Source organism: Balaenoptera borealis, assembly GCF_965194805.1.
Source record: "Balaenoptera borealis genome assembly, chromosome: X".
NCBI lineage: Eukaryota > Metazoa > Chordata > Mammalia > Artiodactyla > Balaenopteridae > Balaenoptera > Balaenoptera borealis.
In genome coordinates, this window is record NC_138881.1 from 24902868 (window position 1) to 24927488 (window position 24621).

Consider the following 24621-nt stretch of genomic DNA (forward strand, 5'->3'; position numbering starts at 1 on the left):
GCATGTCTATTTCACTCTGAGCAGCTGCAGTTTCAAGACAGGTTATATTTTGCATTTCCACTTCACCCTACCCCTCACTCCTTCCTGCTCCCATAACTTAAGATCATAGAAGAGAAAGAAAAGTTTAGTTCAGGCAGTGACTTGTTTTTTGTTAAAATTTCTTAGACTCTGCTCACTCTTGGGAGAGTTTGTTAAATGCCTTGTTACGGTTCACACCGCCTGGTTGGAGAGTGGTGTATAACACTGACATAGAGGAATAAACCTATCAAAGATAAACAAAGCTGGACATTTGTTAAAACAGTAAAAACTATTTATTTATTAACTACGGACAGTAGGGGAAAGAGCTGAGCTCAACTGCAATTTGCGCAGGGGTGACTGGGTGTTTTAAAGGGAGATGGAGGGAGAGGGAAGGGGGCAAATGGGGGTGGGGACAGGCTCAAATCGAGTCACGAAAGTAGAAAATTACAAAGGGTTGGTCGGTGAAAATGTTCTTAGGTCTCTTTGTTTGCTAGCTGGCACTTATCAAAGTTAGGATTCTACCTTCCTACAGAGGCTGGGAGACGGAGGCCCTATCCCTCCTGGTTACATTTCAAAGGAGTGACTTTCAGGTCACTGAGAAAGACACTTCTGAGTTATAGGAGACACATGTACATCTCCAAGAGATAGAGGAAGGATTCACAACCACAAGCCCTTTTTAGTAAAGTTCTAAGAGCAGTAGGTCAGGGGCCTATCTTCAGGTGTTGGCTAGAACAAACAGTAAATTCTTTTGACAGCCCTGAGATTACCCAGACTGGAACTCCAAAGGGGGTTGGATCATCCCAGAGACCACCTTGGGCTGCTATAAACCAGGCTAGGGTTGGCCAAGTCCTTTAGTTTGGGGATTTGAATGGAGTGCTATGCTCACAGTTTTTGTAGCTCTCAAACCTCAGAGTTCAAACTGCTCTCAATTGGGCAAGGCCTGGAAATTTCATTCCTATTACGAAGAGTCAGCTCTGTGTTTGACTTTCTTCTCAGTGAGCCTTTTTCCTAAGCCCATAGTCAGAAGATGGAAACAATAAGAATACTCACTTTCCTTATTTCCAGTTTTGGGAGTTTGGTGAGAATTCCCAGAATATTTTTTCAATTTACCAGGGTATATATAGTTCCTTTGGGATGGGGGGGCGTGTTTGTGGGATAAAAGTTCTGCCCCTCCGAGCTGACCCAGAATTCTCTCTTTCTTTCTTTTGCCAGCATGCCTGGATTGTGCCCCAGATGGTATTGAAATTTACCTGATTCCTGTTCTCCCAGAAAACAATGCTTAAGAAACCCTCCGCCCTTTTGGTACACCAGAAATGGCTAACTGAAAGGACCAACCGGCCCTTAACTTTCTAAGGCAAGACCTTCACCTGTCCTTAACAACTCCCGTTTTATAAACCCCAGGTTTTCTCCCACTTTGATGAGAAGGTCCTCTCTCATTAACGTTACCCCCCCACTGCAAAAGGCTGAATACAATTGTCTCCTTAATGCATTTTGCCTTTCACATCCCTACCTTATATGTGATACTATTCATGACTTTTTGTTTTTAAGGTTTTATTTCCTTAGATATTTCAAGAGAGATTACATGTTGAGGTATCCTACCAGATGAAACTGGAAATCCAGTTGTAGCATTTGAATCGTTATGTTCTACATTGGCAGACAACATTTGAGGATGTGATGCCAACAAGCTAGGCAACCCAAACTGTTAGCCTGGACCATGTGCTGTTAATATGTACGTAACTCTTGTTAATGATGAGCCACTCAGGCATTCAATTGTTAGAAATTTAAAAAACACACACACACTGATTTAATACAGTGAGTCTCAAAAATGAAAGAGCAGGAGGACTTGGGGAGAAAGCAATGAACATCACCAAAGAAGTGTTTTTTCTTTTCCCTTACATTAGGGAAAGTATGATTCACATTCATCTACTTTCCTCTCCTCTCCCCCAGCTTGTCTTGCTCCTACTGCAATGGCTTGCTCGAGGTAAATATCACAAGCACATTTCCACCTCAGAGATTTGCAACTTGCTGTTCCCGCTCCTGGAATTCTCTTCCCCTGGATATCTACATAGCTTGCGCTCTCTCAATTTCTACACCCAAACTTTACCACATTAGAGAGATATTTTCTTATGCTACATATAAAATAGTGACATTTCCCCACCATCAAAACCCCTTTCTCATTTACCCTGCCTTTTTATCTAATCCATAGTCAGCACTAAATGAATGTTTGCTGGATGAATACATCTTTTGCATTTACCATCTGTTTTTTCCATCTCTAATAAACCATCTGTGAGTCAAATAAAGGATACTGGACTGATTACAAATTTAAACGAGAGTAGTATTTCCGTATCCTATAAACCCAATTAAAAGTAAAACTCTAGAAACTGAAAGTGATATGTAGTAAGGGTCTATTCTTTTTTTTCTCGTAACATCTTTATTGGAGTATAATTGCTTTACAATGGTGTGTTAGTTTCTGCTTTTTAACAAAGTGAATCAGTTATACATATACATATATCCCCATATCTCTTCCCTCTTGTGTCTGCCTCCCTCCCACCCTCCCTATCCCACACCTCTAGGTGGTCACAAAGCACCGAGCTGATCTCCCTGTGCTATGCGGCTGCTTCCCACTAGCTATCTGTTTTACATTTAGTAGTGTATATATGTCCATGCCACTCTGCTTCGTCCCAGCTTACCCTTCCCCCTCCCTGTGTCCTCAAGTCCATTCTCTACATCTGCATCTTTATTCCTGTCCTGCCCCTAGGTTCTTCAGAACCTTTTTTTTTTTTTTTAGATTCCATATATATGTGTTAGCATATGGTATTTGTTTTTCTCCTTCTGACTTACTTCACTCTGTATGACAGACTCGAGGTCCATCCACCTCACAACAAATAACTCAATTTCGTTTCTTTTTATGGCTGAGTAATATTCCATTGTATATGTGTGCCACATCTTCTTTATCCATTCATCTGTTGATGGACACTTTGGTTGCTTCCATGTTAAGGGTCTATTCTTAATGATGATTTAAAGCTTACAGGAAAAATCTAATTTTAACCAATGCAACTTTTATAAAATGACAGAAAATCTGAGTTTGTAGGAGAGTATTTAGACAGCCAAGAGTGTGATAGAGGATTCTATTCAGTCTGGCTTTCTCTATTCAACATATTCATTTTTCCTTCTGAAATTATTGATATTTTGAGATTAACATACCATCAATAAGATGAAAAGGCAAGCTACTGAATGGGAGAAAATATTTGCAAATCGTAAATCTGATAAGAGGTTACTATCCTAAATTTATAAAGAACTCATACAACTCAATAGCAAAACAAACAAACAAACAAACAAAACACCCAAACAACCCAATTTAAAAAATGGGCAAAAGATCTGAATAGATATTTTTTCCAAAGAAGACATACAGACGGCCAACAGGTACATGAAAAGGTGCTTTATATCACTAATCATCAGGGAAATGCAAATTAAAACCACAGTGATATATGCAAGATCCATTACATTGAGAACATCTGTCAGATATGTTCATTTACTGAGCACCCACTATGTGCCTAGGTATTGTTCAAGCTGCAAGAGACACAGCAGTAAGTTATACAGATCAGAAAGTTAAATGGCTCATGTGAAAAAGGAATTATATTTATGAAAAGGTCAAACGCTGGATGTTACCACTGAGCAAGAAAGGCACCAACCAGGCAAGACAGGCTTTCCCACACCCCACAGACCTCCTTTCTTCCTTCAGAGATTGAAATTGAGAGTCTCCAATCCTTAAGGATCTTCAAAACTGTGAATCTGAAGAATTTTACCAGTAACTTCCAGTTACTTCAGACTGGTAAGTGGGTAATTCTGGCTACTGACAATGTATTTAAAATATTTCTTTTTTTACACAGAAAAAAGGTCCTTAAGAAAAAATAGTGTTATATTCCGAATACTGAAAGACGCAGGTCTAATTATCCCATCTTAGAAGAACCACAGGAGTAATCTAGCCCAACCATCACTGATAACCATCAATCTTCATATCAATGTGAACCATAATAAATATTCATTGAACAACTCCCTCCAAAAAAACCAAACACAATGAGATATTACCTCAAACCTGTTAGAATGACTATTATCAATAAGGCAAGAAATAACAAGTGCTGGCAAGGATGTGGAGAAAGGGAAAGACTCATGCATGTTGGGAATGTAAACTGGTACAGCCATTATGGAAAACAGTATGGAGGTTCCTCAAAAATTTAAAAACAGAACTACCATATGATCTAGCAATTCCACTTCTAGATATTTATCTGAAGAAAATGAAAACACTATCTTGAAAAGATACATGTACCATGTTCCATGCAGTATTATTTACAATAGCAGAGACATGGAAACAGCCTAAGTGTCCATCAATGGATGAATGAATAAAGAAAATGTGGTATAAGCTGGAGGAATCAGGCTCTCTGACTTCAGACTATACTACAAAGCTACAGTAATCAAGACAATATGGTAAAAAAATAGAAATATAGATCAATGGAACAGGATAGAAAGCCCAGAAATAAACCCACACACCTATGGTCACCTAATCTCTGACAAAGGAGGCAAGGATATACAACGGAGAAAAGACAGCCTCTTCAATAAGTGGTGCTGGGAAAACTGGACAGCTACATGTAAAGGAATGAAATTAGAACACTCCCTAACACCATACACAAAAATAAACTCAAAATGGATCAAAGACCTAAATGTAGGGCCAACACTATATAACTCTTAGAGGAAAACATAGGCAGAACACTCTATGACATAAATTGCAGCAAGATCTTTTTTGATCCACCTCCTAGAGTAATGAAAATAAAAAGTAAACAAATGGGATCTAATTAAACTTAAAAGCTTTTGCACAGCAAAGGAAACCATAAACAAAAAGACAACCCTCAGATTGGGAGAAAATATTTGCAAACGAAGCAACCAACAAGGGATTAATCTCCAAAATATACAAACAGCTCATGGAGCTCAATACCAAAAAACCAAATAACCCAATCAAAAAATTGGGGGGGGGGGTCTAAATAGACATTTCTCCAAAGAAAACATACAGATGACCAAAAAGCACATGAAAAGATGCTCAACATCAGTAATTATTAGAGAAATACAAATCAAAACTACAATGAGGTATCACCTCACACCAGTCAGAATGGCCATTATCAAAAAATCTACAAACAATAAATGCTGGAGAGGGTGTGGAGAAAAGGGAACCCTCTTGCACTGTTGGTGGGAATGTAAATTGATACAGCTACTATGGAGAACAATATGAATGTTCCTTAAAAAACTAAAAATAGAACTACCATACGACCCAGCAATCCCACAACTGGGCATATACCCTGAGAAAACCATAATTCAAAAAATATAGGCACCCCAATGTTCATTGCAGCACTATTTACAGTAGCCAGGACATGGAAACCTAAATGTCCATTGACAGAGGAATGGATAAAGAAGATGTGGTACATATATACAATGGAATATTACTCAGCCATAAAAAAGAACAAAATAATGCCATTTGCAGCAACATGGATAGACCTAGAGATTGTCATACTGAAGTCAGACACAGAAAGACAAATATCATATGATATCACTTATATGTGGAATCTAAAAAAAGGGAGGGTACAAATGAACTTATTTACAAAACAGAAGTAGAGTCACGGATGCAGAAAACAAACTTATGGTTACCAGGTGATGGGGGGGGGGATAAATTGTGACACCAGAACTGACATATACACACTACTATATATAAAATAGATAACTAATAAGTACCTACTGTACAGCACAGGGAACCCTACTCAATACTCTGTAATGGCCTATATGGGAAAAGAATCTAAAAAAGAGTGGACATATGTATATGTATAACAGATTCACTTTGCTGTACACCTGAAACTAACACAACATTGTAAATCAACTATACTCCAATAAAAATTAAAAAAAAGAAAATGTGGTGTGTATATATATATATAATGAACTATTATTAAGCCATTTTAAAAAAGAATGAAATCTTGCCGTTTGTGACAACATAGATGGACCTCGAGGGCATTATGCTAAGTGAAGTAAGTCAGACAGAGAAAGACAAATACCATATGACCTCCCTTATATGTGTAATCTAAAAGAAAACCAAAACCAAACAAACAAAAACCCCATATATAGAGAGAACAGAGTGGTGGTTGCCACAGGCAGGGGGTAGGGAGTGAGAGAAATGGGTGAAGGGGGTCCAAACTTCTAGTTATAAAATAAGTCATGGGGATATAATGTACAGCATGGTGACTATAATTAATAATACTGTATTCCATATCTGAAAGTTGTTAAGAGAGTAAATCTTAAAAGTTCTCACCGCAAGAAAAAATTTTTGTAACTATCTAAAGTGATGCATGGTAACTAGACTTGTGGTGATCATTTCACAATGTATACAGATATTGAATCCTTATGTTGAACACCTGAAACTAAACTAATACAGCGTTATATGTCAGTTGTACCTCAATTTTTAAATAAATAAAGGACAAAAAAAAGAAATACTTAAAGAGGTAAGGTTGTTCAACTTTCATGACATTTTAGCATTCAAATAACATTTTGGGATATCTCCTAATCATAGATACCCTTGATTAACTCAGTAGTAGGCAATGTCAAAGATGTGGCACTGCAACATCATTAAAAGGGATGAAGTAAGCTGTACTCACTCAACATTTACAGAGAACCTACTATGATAGTTAGGAATAGTGACAGGGGGAAAAATGACTCAGACTCAGCATGCCCTTTGGGGTGACAGTGACGGAATAGAGTAGCACAATTAATGATGCAACCAGGTTCCAGGAAAGGCCCAGGTAAGTCTATACATGTCCAGAGGTAGGAGGGAAAAAATGATGTATAGGGAAGATCTATGATGATTTAAAGCTTATAGCCAAAATCTAATTTTAACCATATACAACTTTTATAAAGTGACAGAAAATCTTTGCTTGTAGGAGAGTATCCAGCTAGCCAACACTGTGATAGAGGATTCCATTCAGTCTGTTTTCCTCTATTTAACATATTCATTTTCCTTCTGATATTGTTGATATTTTAAGATCATTTTTTTCTAAATCTAGAAAAAAAATCATAGTGAATAAAAACTAATTTTTGGAGAGAAAAAAACGTAGGTGACATATTTTTTCTTTCTTCAAAGAGAGAACAACATGAGCACTCATATTATGTGTAATGCATTTCTAATTGCAGTTTTCCTTGAAGTAGAATATTTTTCAGCTGCATATTTTAAGTCTATTTTTTAACTTCACAGTAAATTTTACATATTTTATGAATAGTATAATGCATCATAACAAAGTTTTACTAACATAACACTTGCCAAGCTAAACTTGTCAAGTAATTCCTTGTAATTTTGTTGTTGATAGCAGTATTAATTGAACTTCTGAAATCTAAGAAGATTTTGAAATAGCTGTGCGTCTGTTTTAAAGGATATATTTTTTATTTTTCTCTGAAAAAGTCTGTTGTAGGAATTAATGAGGACATTTGTAATGCAATTTGTTCTTCCTCAGAGAAGGTATTATCTCTTAAAGGAGCAAGAATAAGATGTAACTCTATTCATTAGTTCCAATTTTCACAAAAGTTGTGAGAACTCTCCAGACAAGGGCTTACAGAAAGAACATTAAATGGATAAAAGATTTTATATCCCAAAGTGATTGAGGATATAATACAGGCTATGATTTTCATCCCTTAATAGGACTTGCCATTCAGGAATATAAAGTCTATACAAATATGAACTAACTAAAACCTTCAAACTACTCTTATGAAATCCTCAAGTTCTTTGGCCTTTGTTTATAGCTACGCAAACTAATGATCTTAAGGTCACAGAAAAATCCATGGCCACTTACTATACAGCTGCCAAAAATGGTCTCCATTATGTTTTAATAGCTTTAAGGAGGTACAGCTTACATACTATAAAATTCACCCATTTAATGTGTATAATTCAATGATTTTAGTAAATTGATAGTGCTGTATAACCATCTGCACATCCAATGTTAGAAATTTCTATCATTCTCAAAGTTTCCTTCATTCCCGTTTGCAATGAATCCCTACTCCCACCCCCAGTCTTAGGTTACTACTGACCTGTTTTCTGTCTCTATAAATTTGTTTTTTAAACATTTTATATAAATTGAATTATACAATATGTAGTGTTTTGCATTTGCTTTCTTTCACTTAGTGTGTTATGTTTGAGGCTCACACATGTTGCACGCAACAGTAGTTCTTCCTTTTTGTTGTTGAGTAGTATTCTGTTATATGAATATACTACACTTTTTTTTTCCATTCACCAGTCAACAGACACGTGAATTATTTCCAGTTGTTGCTATTATGAATAATGCTTTGAACACCTACTTACATGTCTTTGTGCAGACATTTTTTCATCTCCCTCGGGCAGATCCTTAGGAGTACAACTGCTGGGATGCATGGCTCCAGTTTCTGTTTATCCTTGCAAACAGTATTTTCTGTCTTTTGCACTATATACATTCTGGAATGTGTGAAGTGCTATTTCATTGTGCTTTTAATATTTATTTTCCTAATGAGTAATGATGAGAAGCATCTTTTCATCAGCCTATTTATATTTTTGGTGAAATGTTTATACAAAATTTTTTGCCCATTTTTCACGTGGGTTGTTTGTCTTAGTACTGAGTTGTAACAGTGGATATCTGGATATAATTCCTTTATCAGATATATGATTTGCAAATATTTTCTCCCAGCCTGTAGCTTGTCTTTTCATGTTCTCAATGGTCTGTTTTGAAGCACAAAAGTTTTGAGTTTCATAAAGTCCCATTTATGAATTTTTTTCTTTTATGGATCAAACTTTTGGTGTTGTATTAAAAAATCTGCATAATTCAATGTCAAAATTTTTTTCTGTTTTCTTCTAGAAGTTTAGTAATTTTAGCTCTGAAATTTAGATCTGTTTCATCTTGCATGAATTTTTATGCATGGTGTGAAGGTCTAAGTTCATTTTTGGCATGTGGATATTTAATTTTACCAGCCCCGTTTGTTGCAAATATTTTCCTTTCCCCAGTGAACCGTCTTGATATCTTTGTCAAAAATCAATCGGCCGTATCAGTAGGCACATGAAAAGATGCTCAACATCACTAGTTATTAGAGAAATACAAATCAAAACTATAACGAGGTACCACCTCACACTGGTCAGAATGGCCACCATTAAAAAGTATATACATAACAAATGCAGGAGAGGGTGTGGAGGAAAGGGAATCCTCCTACACTGTTGGTGGGAATGCAAGTTGGTACAGCCACTATGGAAAACAGTATGGAGGTTCCTCAGAAAACTAAAAGTAGAATTACCATATGACCCAGCAATCCCACTCCTGGGCATATACCCAGATGAAACTATAATTCAAAAGGATACATGCACCCCTATGTTCACAACAGCACTATTCAAAGCAGCCAAAACATGGAAACAACCTAAATGTTCACTGAGAGATGAATGGATAAAGAAGACGTGGTACATATATACAATGGAATACTACTCAGCCATAAAAAAAGAATGAAATAATACCATTTGCAGCAACATGGATGCAACTATAGATGATCATACTAAGTGAAGTAAGTCAGAAAGAGAAAGACAGATACCATATGATATCACTTATATGTGGAATCTAAAATATGGCACAAATGAGCCTGTCTACAAATCAGAAACAGACTCACAGACATAGAGATCAGACTTGTGGTTGCCAAGGGGGAGGCGGGGAGAGAGAGGGATGGACTGGGAATTTGGAGTCGGTAGATGCAAACTATTACATTTTGAATGGATAAACACCAAGGTTTTACTGTATAGCACAGGGAACTATATCCAATCTCCTGGGATAAACCATAATGGAAAAGAATATTAAAAAAAGAATGTCTATACATGTATAACTGAGTCACTTTACTTCAATCAAAAAAATCAATTGGCCATAAATGTAACAGTTTATTTCTGAACTCTCAATTGTATTCCAACGGTCTATAGGTGTATCCTTACGCCAGTACCACAGTCTTCATTACTGTAGCTTTGTAGTAAGTTTTGAAATAGATAAGTGTGAGTCCTCCAACTTTGTTCTTCTTTTTCAATAGTGCTTTGGCTATTTGGGACCCCTCACATTTTCAAATGAATCTTAGGATCAGTTTGTCAAGTTTTACAATGATTCCAGCTAGGATAGTTACATGGATTCCATTGAATGTGTAGATCAATTTATGGAGAATTGCCATCTTTACCATAGTGAGTATTCTCATCCTTGAATATGAACTGTCTTTCGATTTATTTAGATATTCTTTAATTCTCTCGGCAATGTTGTATGGTTTTCAGTCTACAAGTCTTGCACTTATTTTGTTAAAATTCATTTCTATGTATTTTATTCATTTTGATGATATTGTGAATGGAATCATTTTCTTAATTTCATTTCTGAATTGTTCGTTACTAGTGTATAGAAACACACTTCATGCTTATATTTAATCTTATATCTGGCCATCTTGCCATTCTCATTTCTTAGTTCTAGAAGTTTTTTGTTGATTCCTTTGTGTTCTCTAGAGAGAAAATATTTTCTACATAGACAATTATGTTACTTGTGAATAAACACAGCTTTACAGCTTTACTTCCTTTCCAATCTGAATTTACTTTGCTTTGTTTTGTTTCACCTTACTGCATTAGCTAGAACCTCCAGTGCAAAGTTGAACAGAAATGATGAGAGCAAACATCCTTGTTTTGTATCTGATCTTAGGGAGAGGGCATTCCGTCTTTCACAATTAAGTATGATGTTAGCTGTGGGGTTTTCATAGATGCCCTTTATCTCCATTATTGTTTGAAGCTGCCATAACACATAAAATATACATTCTTGTCTGGACTTACTTTTCTCTCTTGTCCTTAAAATCATCTGTCAATGCCAGCTCAGGCAGTTACCATGGAATTTTTTAAAAGATGGGTAGATATTTGATGAGAGGGAAAAAGGATGCTGCTACAAGGCCAATGGAAAAATATCACTAAAGCCCCAAATTTTTAAGTGTATTTGGGTATATGTCACTGTAACAACTTGCTATATTGCAAAATTTGAGTGACTCTGTTAGGAACTTGGGGCTTTTTAGAACACTATCCATAATATTGTAGTCATGTGCCTCAACTAACTCTTCACTGAATGTTATATAAGCTGGATATATTTCTTTTTTTCCAAACTTTAGAGTTATAAATATTATTTAAAATATATTAAAATATTTGTTATTTGTAAAACTGAAAAACCATGCGTATGTGTACAAAAATATGACTTCATTTACTTTTGTAAAACTAGGACTTTTAATACACACAGACACATACACACACATGCATACAGAATATCTACAGCAATTTTTTGTTATTGTTTACATCTGTGCTTAAAATGTATAATTTATTTTAAATGGCTTTAAATGATGACACTTTAAAAAAATCAAACATTATGTAAGTACGTACTGTGAAAAATAGACAACGCTAGTTGTTTATATTACATTGACTCTCATGCTTTTCTTGTGAAGACAAACTCTTTTATTCAGGGTACCCATGTGCACTTCCCCAGGCTCCTTTGAAGCTAAATGGGGCCTTATGGCTTGCCTCCCACAAATAAGACAAAAGCATAAGTTACTGGGTGGGTTTCCAGGAAATTACTTTCCTGATAAAAAGAAAGAGTTTCAGATAGCAGGCAAATTTGCCCTACAATTTTTCTCATTTTTTTGCTGCCTAGATTGTAAACTGAATTCTTAGTGGTGGAGCAGCCATCTTTGTAATGACAAAGACTAACCCTACACTTCAAGAGATGCAGAGTAGGGAGGAAAAAGTATCTCAGTTCCTTGAGCAGATGCATTGGCTGTTGCTTACTCATTTATTGATCCCCTGTTTTGTGCAAACAAAGAAACAAACCTACTTACTTACTTCAGATTTGGCTAAGGTACCATACTCAGCTTCTGTTATAATACATTGCTAACTAAAAATCGGCACTTGCCATTTATCTCTAGAAGAATTAAATCATGTGCCGCTGCGGCTGCTCACCTTCAACACCCCCTGAAAGGAGTTCAGGGAGGAGATCAGGAATGAGGCACTCTGTGCTCCGGGAAAAACTGGCAGAAAGGGTCTTCAGATAGTTCGATATTTTCAGGAGATTTTATGAGCCCAACTTTTGCATCTCCTCATATCTAGAAAAGCACTAAAATCATTAATGGAGACATCTCCTCCTTGTGATTAGAACCAAGCCTCTGACAAAATGTGTGCTTGACTGCACTTACCGCCCTCGCTAAAATCATATGTAACACTGAACTTCCCCCTACCTCTTTGGAGCAGTTTCTAAGAGCTATCTGAAGTGCTGTCTCTCGGGCTGTAGTTCTCATTTTGCCCCAAATAAAACTTAACTCACAACTCTCACATCATTCATTATTTTTAGTCAACACATGCTGTTGAAAACTCTCCTTTAATGACACCTTCTCTCAACTGGCCCTCAGTGCCCCAGTCTCCCTTCTCAGAAGTCACTGCAACTACCTGTTATTATTGTAGTCTTCCAAAGAAATTTTATGCACTTGCTTCCATTTTAAAGATTTGATAAGAATTTTATTTACATCTTCAAATTCATGATGCATTTTGAGGACACTGGATTATCTCCCAGAAATGTTTAATATAACTTAAATCTTATTTACTTTCTATATAGAATTTAAAGTGGAAAGTATGTCAAGCAATTATATCTTGATTTGGAATATGACCAATGAGTTTTATAGTATTTTTTTAATCTAAAAGGAAGGCCTAGTGAACAACTCAGGACATAGTTAATAACCCAGAAAACTTTTTTCCAGACCACAATCTTTGGGAAGAAAAATCTAGTACTGAGGATTTGAGGAAAATATATTAATTATATAATATTTAGGACTTTAAAATATTCTAGAAACAAAGATTTCTGCTACTGGCTATGCAAAAAGTAGCTTGTATCAGACTAACCTTCCTACAAATTAGACAGGCTAAATAAAATACAGAAAACAATTTTATGAAAGCATCAAAGAGCAACCAAGACAGACAGACAAAGAGGAATCAAGATCCAGGAAATAAGGGACATGAAATGAGACTGGACATGCATTTGCTAACATTTTTCCTCTAGAGGCCTTTGTTTATCTTCACTGGGTCTTGAAGCCTAACCAAATACAGTGGCAGCTTGCAGCAATCTCACTAGGATGTAGAGGCAAACATTGGAGTTCAGAGCTACAAAGACAGTCAATACTTCGGGTGTCAAGACCCCAGAATTTGAGAATATCAAAGAACTCGGATCTACAGGGTTGTTGATCTGCACTCAACTTTTCCTTGAGAAATGAATGGAGTGAGAGGCCAAAAAAACTAAGGAAAAAAGCAGAGGCTAAGAGGCTATGATGCCAAGCAGATATCTGTGTAGTCTCACAGTGCTAGGGAGACAAATATTAGAGCCCAGGGCCTCTAAAGGGCTATGCCCTAGGAATAAGGCAAACAAATGTAAATCAGATTTTCCACAGCTTAAAACACAGCCTTGAGTCATATCAATATATGATGAGACTGAGATGATTTGCTTTGATTCTAATTGCATGTTGGAAAAAATTAAATACGTTGAGTGGTTGGCATTTCACCCCAAATTATAACTCATTTAAAAAAATAAGACAAAAATTACCAAAGTCTAAGAGAAAAAAGTATATACAAATGAAAGAGATAAAACCAATACAGATTTTAGCAGACAGATTTTAAAATAACTATGATTAATATATTCAGTAAAATAAATGAAAATGTGGAAAATTTCACTAGAGAGCTGGCATATATATAAAAGTGAATCAAATAGCAGTTCTAGAACTGAAACATACTGTAACTAAAATTAAGAAATTAATAGATGGGTTTAACTACAGAATAAACAATCCAGAAGAAAACATATGTGAACTAGAAGAGAAATCATATTTCAGATGAAAGCACAGTAAAGAAAAATTATGTAAACATGGAAAAGAACATGAGGCATAAGGGACATTATTAATTTGAAGAGAAAGAGAGAGAATGGAACACAATTATTATAGACAGGATGCTGACTTTCTTACCCTGTTTCATAAACTAACAAATGAGGCTCAAAGAGATTAAGCAATTTTTCCAAAGTTACATAAAATTAGCATCTGAAACAGTCTAGCTTCAAAACAAAGTCTTACTCCAAAGTTTACTCTCTTTTCTGTAAGCCATAATACTGTGATAGATTTGAAAGTGATTTTTGCAGTGTTTTGCACTCTACCAGGCTTTCCGGATGTGTCATACTTTCGAATAATTTGTACATGAAGAGATGCTCTAGGGAAAAAAAAAACATACACACAAAAAGCATACTCACCCCCCTCAAAATGTTCCAAGTCCTATTAGGAGGGGTCTACCCCTCGCTTGGTGCTTCCCTATGTAATTTAGCCCTGACAAACCCTGTTGCCATGGAATCTCTTCAATTTGCTTTAATCTAGTGTTTTTCAAGCTTGTTTGAACTCAGATTCACCCCCTTCCCCCTACATACTTTTTTTATGGCATAAATCCAATAAGCAAATACTGTATCATGAAAATTATAGGTTTATTTTTTTCTTTTAATCTGTCTTGAGAACTTCCTTAACAACCTCTTTCCCAGGTTAACTCTTTTACTTTGGAGAAAGAATCTCCAAACTTCTCCAATGGAGACATTTTTATTTTTCCAAATATTATGATATCTTGGAGTATAGCAGAATGGTGAAGAGGAGAGAAGATAATGATATTGACTGTAAAAGCTATTTAGGCAGAGGCTCATGGCTTTATGGCTCTCTCTCCACTGAGAATCCTGACGACTGGTAAGGAAAGATAGTGAAGATTTTAAAAGTGCAGTATCAAATTAGACTAGTGGATTGCAATTAACTTGATGGTCATGTCTTTGTCAGTCTCCAAACTGTTTTTTTCTGTTTGTTTGTTTTGTTTTGATTTTTTTGTTTGTTTTTGGCTGCGTTGGGTCTTCGTTGCTGTGCCTGGGCTTTCTCTAGTTGTGGCGAGCAGGGGCTACTCTTCGTTGTGGTGCGTGGGCTTCTCATTGCAGAGCATAGGCTCTAGGTGCACGGGTTTCAGTAGTTGCAGCACGAGGGCTCAGAAGTTACAGCACACAGGCCCTACAGCATGCGGGCTTCAGTAGTTGCGGCACGGGGACTCAGTAGTTGTGGAGCGCGGGCTCAAGAGTGCAGGCTCAGTAGCTGTGGTGCACGGGCTTAGTTGCTCCGTGGTATGTGGGATCCTCCCGGACCAGGGATTTAACCTGTGTCCCCTGCATTGGCAGGTGGATTCTTAACCACTGCACCACCAGGGAAGCCCCCAAACTGCCTGTTATAACTCTGTTGCCTAATGTCTCTGTCCCACCCTCAATCTTCCATTGTGATTTTGCACAACCTTTACTCTTAGAAAAATACACCTGAATAATAGAGATGATCTGAAGATGTTTCTGTACTCAAACTACCTCTCTACATAAACACACACCCAGCCTTGGGACTCCCTTTTAACTGATTTGTTTCACAGAGGAACAAATTACTGAAAACATTTTGATCATGTGTCAGAACTTTTTAATTAAAATTTTTAACTATTTTTTAAAAAGTTAAAGTTATCATTTACAAGAAAGATTACATTTAAAAATTCAATTATCAGAAAACAATCCAAAGTTTCAAATGAGAGTCATGAAAAAGAAAGTATGGTCTTTCCAAAATGAGTTTCCAATAGATACAAATGCAGACTTAAAAGGTCTAAATTAAAACCTTTCTAGGTAAGAGAAAAAGTTCATATCCAAAGTCAGAAAAGGCAGTCTTCCCTCAAACACATTTAAAAAAATTTATCAGTCAGAAAAAAGTCAAATCCAGAAAATAGCTTCAAATGAATTGTAATCCACAGGAAAATCATGAGCGGAATCATTCAAATTGACTCCTACCTTTCAACTCATAAGACAAAATAATTATTAGTGATGAATAGTCTGAGCCACTTGTTCTCCTAAATTAAACACAATGGCCTACTTAAGGCATATATATATATACACACACACATACATACACATATACATATATATACACACATATACAGGTATACCTTATTCACACACACACACACACACACACACTAGCAGATAGATTTGAGATTTTGATCCACTGTTGATGGCACTAGTGAGGAGGATAATATATGATTGACAGTTTGGAAAATTCAATGAACCATGTCATGATTTTTGGTAATGAAACCCTGCTGCAATTCATTCTTTCAATTTAATTATGTGCACTTTCTCAATAAATGCTAGTTTATGCAAATCTAGGAAATAAGCATTTCTCAGCCAAATTATAGGGATTCTATACTGAGCTTTCTTTGTATCTCTATTAAATCAAAGCCATTCAATAATATTTAGAAACAGCTATGTTTCAAGCCCCGTGCTATCTGTTGGGGGATACAAAGAAAAATACGACATGGGTGCTGCCAACAAGGAGTCACAATCTACTGAAATTTAGTGAGTTCATCTTAATTGGAATTGAGGTCACACCACACTAGAAAATGTTTCAAGAGGATTTTAAAGTATAAAAGGAAACCTTCACTTTTAGAAAACTTTGGGTTTCATGAACATCGTGTCACGATTTTTTTAAACAAAGGTATTCATGGGCTTTCAAAGTATGAGTTGGTGCAATTATTTAGTATATTTTATAATCTGAATTACAGAGGAATACTTGATTCTTACTTTTTTTTCAGTCTATCATGGAAAAAGGCATTTGAAGGTGAATGACTTGCATCGTGAATAAACTCAATTGTTCAGCAGACAGCTCTTTAATTATAAATCTTTAAATGTTTGGGAGGACTGACTTTTACTTGAGTTCCTTTCACACAATGACAAACTGTAGAAATACAACTTTTGTGTTCCATAATTAGGAGAGGATATTGCTAAAGAAGGGCAAATGGCAAGTTCTTTTTTTTAAAGTGTACATAATGGTACATGTTTATATGTCATCTTTTCCATAACATTTAAAATCATATTTATGCAGTGAAGATGGCAAAGTGTCTGACTATTAAAAATATATTCTGTCTGCAATACAGAACACTTTTACAAAGTAATGCTGGATATGTTTCAAGTCAATAACTCTAATGGCATTCTTCAATTTCTCATATTACCAAGACCTCAGAACAAAAGTGCCACTATCAATAGGGTGCAGATTTTCTCACTAACTCATTTTGATTTCCATTGAAACCTTTTCTTCATACTCACATGGACTGTCTAAAAAGTCTTCAAGCTTTTTAAATATTGGATGTGAAGACTAAAGCCAGAAGCTATTTAGTTGGGAAATGAATTATCCTAATCTCCTGCAGCCCTTTCCACACTACAAAAATGCAGAGAAGAAATGAATAACAACAACGAGAGGGACAAATGAGCAGTGAAAAAATGAAGCCCAGTTTGAAGGAGACAGTTTTAGATGTCCAAATGAGGATTTAATGGTAAAATTCAGGAGTGTTCAAAACTCGGTATCTACTGTGTAGTTGTTAAAATGTAATGGGCTTGCCTAGTGAAATTGGCTTAAGAATGTATATCAAACTCATAACAATTCAAACCTATATAGGGAACACACTTTTCTAATCAAAGTATCAAATGCATTCTTCAAATCCCTCAGTATGTACTAACATACACAGCAATGTGTTAAGTCAGTGGTTCTCAAACTTTTACTTGCATCAGAATCCCCTGGAGGGCTCGTTACAACACAGACCCCTGATCTTCAACTCCAGAGTTTCTGGTCTGGGGTGGAGCCCAAAAACTTGCATTTCTAACAAGCTTCCCAGTGTACTGGTCTGCTTGGGTTGCCATTACAAAATATCACTTGACTGGGTGGCTTAAACAACAGAAATTTACTTCTCACAGTTCTGGAGGCTGGGAAGTCCAAATCAAGGTGCCAGTAAGGTAGGTTTCATTCTCAGACCTCTTCTCTTGGCTTGTAGGTGGCCACCATCTCACCATGTGCTCATATGACTACTTCTCTGGGCACATTTGGAGAGAGGGATCCTCTACTGTCTGTTCCTCTTATAAGGACACCAGTTAGATTAGGGCCCCAACCTTTTGACCTAATTTAACCTTAATTACCACTCTAAAGGTCCTATCTCCAGAGTCAGAATGGGTGTTAGGGCTTCACGATATGAATTTGGCGGGAACACATTTCAGTGCATAACACCACATGATGATGCTGCCATGGTTTCAGAAACCACACTTTGAGAACTAGTATTGAACAATATGTTAGGTACTGCAATGAATATAAAAGTATATTTGCAAAGAATACTGCCCTCAGTAAATTTCCACCACAGTATTTTTAGGACACAGGTCTAACAATCATTAAATATTTAGAGAGCACAATAAGACCATACAAAATACTTAATCTTATGCATGTGTCAAAATATAAAGTGTATATATGAAAAAATCAGGTCATTAGGTTCTTGAAAGAACACATCACAGAGTTAGTGAAATATTAGATAGCGCTACCAGAATTGGTAAGATTTTGAGAAGTGAATGTTGTAAATTATGTTCTGAGTATAAGCAATTAGGAAAGCAGACATAGAGTTTGGAATAAGTAGAATATGTCTCAGTAGGAGGAAAAGGGGGGATTTTTGCCTGAAGAAATCTGTGTGAAATATGGTGGGAGAAAAGGTTGGTAAATTAGACTAGACTGTGGAAAGTAAGAATTACAGGCTCTTTTTCCAAAGAAAAAGAAAACATTTAAATCAGAAGAAACAGTGAACATTGAACAAGAAAGGCTATGTGGCTCAGGGGAGTATCTAAATCTTCCATAACCTCCACTTACTCTTTCTTTGGGGTGTTCCAGGATTTTTTAAAGACTTCATTTTTTCAGAGTTTTAGGATCACAGCAATATTGAAGGGGAAGTTACAGAGATTTCTCATATACTCCCTGCCCTGACACACGCATAGCCTCCCCTATTATCAACATCCCACCAGAGTGGGACACTTGTTATAAGTGATTAACCTACACTGATACATCATTATTCCCCACAACCCATAGTTTACCTTAGGGTTCATTTTTGATGTTATACATTCCATGGGTTTGGACAAATGTAAAATATCGTAATATCATAAAGAGCATTTTCATTGCCCTAAAGTCCTATGTGCTCTGCCTATTCACCTCTCCACCCCACCACCCCTGATCTTTTTACTGTCTTCATACTTTTGCCTTTTCCAGAATGTCACGTAGTTGGAATCATACAGTATGTAGCCTTTCCAGATTGGCTTCTTGCACTTAGTAATATGTACTTAAGTTTCCTCCATGTCTTTTCATGGCTTGATAGCTCATTTTTTATTTTTATTTTTTTTTTTTACTTTTTATTTTTTTTTAAATTAATTAATTAATTTATTTATTTTTGGCTGTGTTGGGTCTTCGTTTCTGTGCGAGGGCTTTCTCTAGTTGCAGCGAGCGGGGGCCACTCTTCATCGCGGTGCGCAGGCTTTTCACTGTCGCAGCCTCTCTTGTTGCGGAGCACAGGCTCCAGATGCGCAGGCTCAGTAGTTGTGGCTCACGGGCGTAGTTGCTCCGCGGCATGTGGGATCTTCCCAGACCAGGGCTCGAACCCGTGTCCCCTGCATTGGCAGGCAGATTCTCAACCACTGCGCCACCAGGGAAGCCGATAGCTCATTTTTTAGCATTACATTCCATTGTCTAGATGTATTACAGTTTATTTACCCATTCACCTACTAAAGGACATCTTGGTTGCTTCCAAGTTTTAACAATTATGAATAAGCGGCTATAAACATCTGCATGCAGGTCTCTGTGTAAACATAAGTTTTCAACTTCTTTGGGTAAATATGAAGGACTGTGATTGCTGGATTGTATGATAGAAGTATGTTAGCTTTCTAAGAAACCACCAAACTCTCTTCCAAAGTAGTTGTACCATTATATTTGGACCAGCAATGAATAAGAGCTTCTGTTGCTCCATATCCCCACCAGCATTTGGTGTTGTCAGTGTTCTGGAGTTTGGCCATTCTAATAGGTGTGTGGTAGCATTGAACTGTTATTTTAAGTTGCATTGCCTTGATGACCATTGATGTGGAATACCTTTTCATATGCTTATTTGCCTTCTGTGTATCTTCTTGGGTGAAGGGTCTGTTAAGGTCTTTGGTCCATGTTTTAATCAAGTTGTTTGTTTTCTTATTGTTGAGTTTGAAAACTTCTTTGTATATTTTGGATAACAGTCCTTTATCAGATATGTCTTTCCCAAATATTTTCTCCCAGTCTGTGGCCTGTGTTCTCATTCTCTTGACATTGTCTTTCGCAAGGCATAAATTTTTAATTTTAAAGAGGTCCAGATTATCAATTCTTTCTTTCATGGATTGTGCCTTTGGTGTTATATCTAAAAAGTCATCACCATAACCTAGATGACCTTGGGTTTCTTCTATGTCATATCTAGGTATTTCATAGTTTTACATTTTACATTTAGGTTTGTGATTCAATTTGAATTAATTTTTGTGAAAGGTGTAATATTTGTGTCTAGGTCCATTTCTTTTTTACATTGGATGTCCAGTTGTTCCAGCACCATTTGTTGAAAAGACAATGTTTATTCCATTGCATTGCCTCTGCTCCTTTGCCAAAGGTCAGTTGAATATATTTATACGGGTCTATTTCTGAGCTCTTTTCTGTACCATTGATTCATATGTCTATTTTATCACCAATAGTAAACTTTCTTGATTACTGTAACTTTATAATAAGTCTTTAAATCAGATAGTGTCAGTCCTCCAATTTTTTTTCTCCTTCAATATTGTGTTGGCTATTCTCGGTCTTTAACTTTTCCATATAAATTTCAGAATCAGTTTTTCAATATTCATAAAATAATTTGTTGGGATTTTGACTGAGATTGCATTGAATCTATAGATCAAATTGGCAAGAACTGATATCTTGACAATAATAAGCCTTCCTATCCATGAATATGGAACATCTCTTCATTTATTTACTTCTTTGATTTTGTTCATCAGAGTTTTACAGTTTCTTCCTGTAGATCTTGTACACATATTTTGTTAGATTTATATATAAATACTTCACTTTTTTGAGGTGCAAATGTAAATGGTACTGTGTTTTTAATTTCAAATTCCACTTGTTCATAGCCATTTGGGGGGATTTTAGTTGCAAAATATTTTTGACCACTGACATTATTTCTTAGGACCTTAATGAATGAAAATCTTAATTCTTGGCTTACAAAAAAGAATCTACAATCATCCTCCATATTACAAATTAGACAGTGCTGAATAGCAAAGCTCAAACTAGTTATGTACAGAATTTTTTCTATTTCGGTATGTAACCTGTGCATTTATTCAGCTTCATCAAGAAATCACTTGTCAGAATTTTGCAGACACTTTAGAAATATATATAGCTTAATTTGTATAACAGTTTAATTGTAAGTACTTCTAGTGTATATAAATATGCTCTTATAATACATGATTTACCCTTTGTCCATTCTTAGTGTAAAGAACAGATATTATTTTCCTCATGGTATTATTTTTTAATGGAATGAATGATATTTATGATTTTACAGTTATATCATATATATTTGGAGTCACCTTTTTTAGGTAAGCCTTAAAAATGTACTAATGTATCTCAAGGATTATATCAGTAAACTATTTTGCAGCCTTTGTTCATTTGGATTAACTAAAAGTAGATATGTCTTAACTATTCCACTTTATAATTAAAAGAGAAAAAACTAGCTCCCAAATGAAACTCATGACTTTTACGGGGGGGAAGGAGAGCATAATCTGTTAACCTGTGTGCTCAGAAAAATCTCATTTTAATGGAAACAATTTTACAAGGCATGAAGAAACTCTGTGCTTCTTGGAATTCCTCTTGTAATATATTTCCTAGGGCAGTTAACTTTTATAAACAGAAGTTTCTACGGAAGATGCTGTCATAAACAAAATGTTTGTGAAGGGAGCCACAATGATATGAAAATGTATAGATGTTTATTCAACCTGAGAATATAACTGATAAAATTATTGCCAGGAAAAAGCATAGGAACTAACATGTTTACCACCTCAACTTGTTCACTAGGAAGGCATATTACCATGATATGATAGTAGGTCTATGAAACAAAATATGAAATGCCTCTTTGCTTTTTGCTGTGAGACTGTTAGAATGCCACTGAAATGATCTGTTTCTTAAAGGCTAGGGAGAACTCATCCATGGATGTCCATTCAGGCACTATTCCACAAGGGTAATTCTTAGAATCTCACTCAATTTCTTCTGTAATCCAGAATTCTGCATTCTGGGGTCTTCTTCAGTCACTTTTATTAATTTTTATTTTCCTAGAAAAACTTCATCGCTAGAGAGAGGAATTCACATTTATTGCCATACAATTGCTTTTTATATTTAGAAACTCCTTGTATATGTGGTTATATAATTTTCTTACTCATAATCCCATGTGCTTCATCTTTAGTTCTTTATTCTAGGTCAGAACTGGCAGCATTTTGTCTAATTTATTGTTCTTTTAAAGTTCTAAGTTCTATTAATTTCCCATTTTCCAAGTTATTCATTTTAACTCTATCATACCATCATCTGCTCTTCTAAAAATTTTTACTATTCTTCTTAGTATATTTTAACCTTTTAAAACATTTTAGAATGAATTTTTTTTACATGGGTCAAAAATTAAAATTTATATATGGAGTAGCAATACTCATATCAGATAAAATAGACTTTAAAATAAAGAATGTTACAAGAGACAAGGAAGGACACTACATAATGATCAAGGGATCAATCCAAGAAGAAGATATAACAATTATAAATGTTTATGCACCCAACATAGGAGCACCTCAATACATAAGGCAAATGCTAACAGCCATAAAAGGGGAAATCGACAGTAACACAATCATAGTAGGGGACTTTAACACCCCACTTTCACCAATGGACAGATCATCCAAAATGAAAATAAATAAGGAAACACAAGCTTTAAATGATACATTAAACAACATGGACTTAATTGATATTTATAGGACATTCCATCCAAAAACAACAGAATACACTTTCTTCTCAAGTGCTCATGGAACAGCCTGCAGGATAGATCATATCCTGGGTCACAAAGCAAGCCTTGGTAAATTTAAGAAAATTGAAATCGTATCAAGCATCTTTTCTGACCACAATGCTATGAGATTGGAAATCAATTAGAGGAAAAAACTGTAAAAAACAAAATACATGGAGGCTAAACAGTGTGCTACTAAATAACCAAGAGATGACTGAAGAAATCAAAGACGAAATAAAAGAAATACATAGAAACAAATGACAACAAAAACACGACGACCCAAAACCTATGGGACGGAGCAAAAGCAGTCCTAAGAGCGAAGTTTACAGCAATACAATCTCACCTAAAGAAACAAGAAAAATCTCAAATAAACAATCTAACCCTATGCTTAAAACAACTAGAGAAAGAAGAACAAAGGAAAGCCAAAGTCAGTAGAAGGAAAGAAATCATAAAGATCAGAGCAGAAATAAATGAAATAGAAACAAAGAAAACAATAGCAAAGATCAATAAAACTAAAAGCTGGTTCTTTGAGAAGATAAACAAAATTGATAAACCCTTAGCCAGACTCACCAAGAAAAAAAGAGAGAGGACGCAAATCAATAAAATTGGAACTGAAAAAGGAGAAATCACAACTGACACTGCAAAAATACAAAGGATTACAAGAGACTACTACAAACAACTATATGCCAATAAAATGGACAATCACAAAGAAATGGACAAATTCTTAGAAAGGTACAATTTTCCAAGACTGAACCAGGAAGAATTAGAAAATATAAACAGACCAATCACAAGTAATGAAACTGAAACCGTAATTAAAAATCTTCCAACAAACAAAAGTCCAGGACCGGATGGCTCCGCAGGCGAATTCTATCAAACATTTAGAGACGAGTTAACACCGATCCTTCTCAAACTCTTGCAAAAGACTGCAGAGGGAGAAACACTCCCAAATTCATTCTACGAACCCACCATCACCCTGTTACCAAAATCAGAAAAAGATATCACAAAAAAAGAAAATTATAGACCAATATCACTCATGAACATAGATGCAAAACTACTGAACAAAACAGTAGCAAACAGAATCCAACAGCACATTAAAAGGATCATACACTATGATCAAGTGGGATTTATCCCAGGGATGCAAGAATTCTTCATTGTATGCAAATCAATCAATGTGATACACCACATTAACAAATTAAGGAATAAAAACTATATGATCATCTCAATAGATACAGAAAAAGCTTTTGACAAAATTCAACACCAATTTATGATAAAAACTCTCCAGAAAATGGGCGTAGAGGGAACTTACCTCAACATAATAAAGGCCATATATGACAAACCCACAGCAAGCATCACACTCAATGGTGAAAAACTGAAAGCATTTCCACTAGGATCAGGAACAAGACAAGGATGTCCACTCTTGCCACTCTTATTCAACATAATTTTGGAAGTCCTAGCCACAGATATCATAGAAGAAAAAGAAATAAAAGGAATACAAATTGGAAAAGAAGAAGTAAAATTGTCACTGTTTGCAGATGACATGATACCATAGATAGAGAATCCTAAAGATG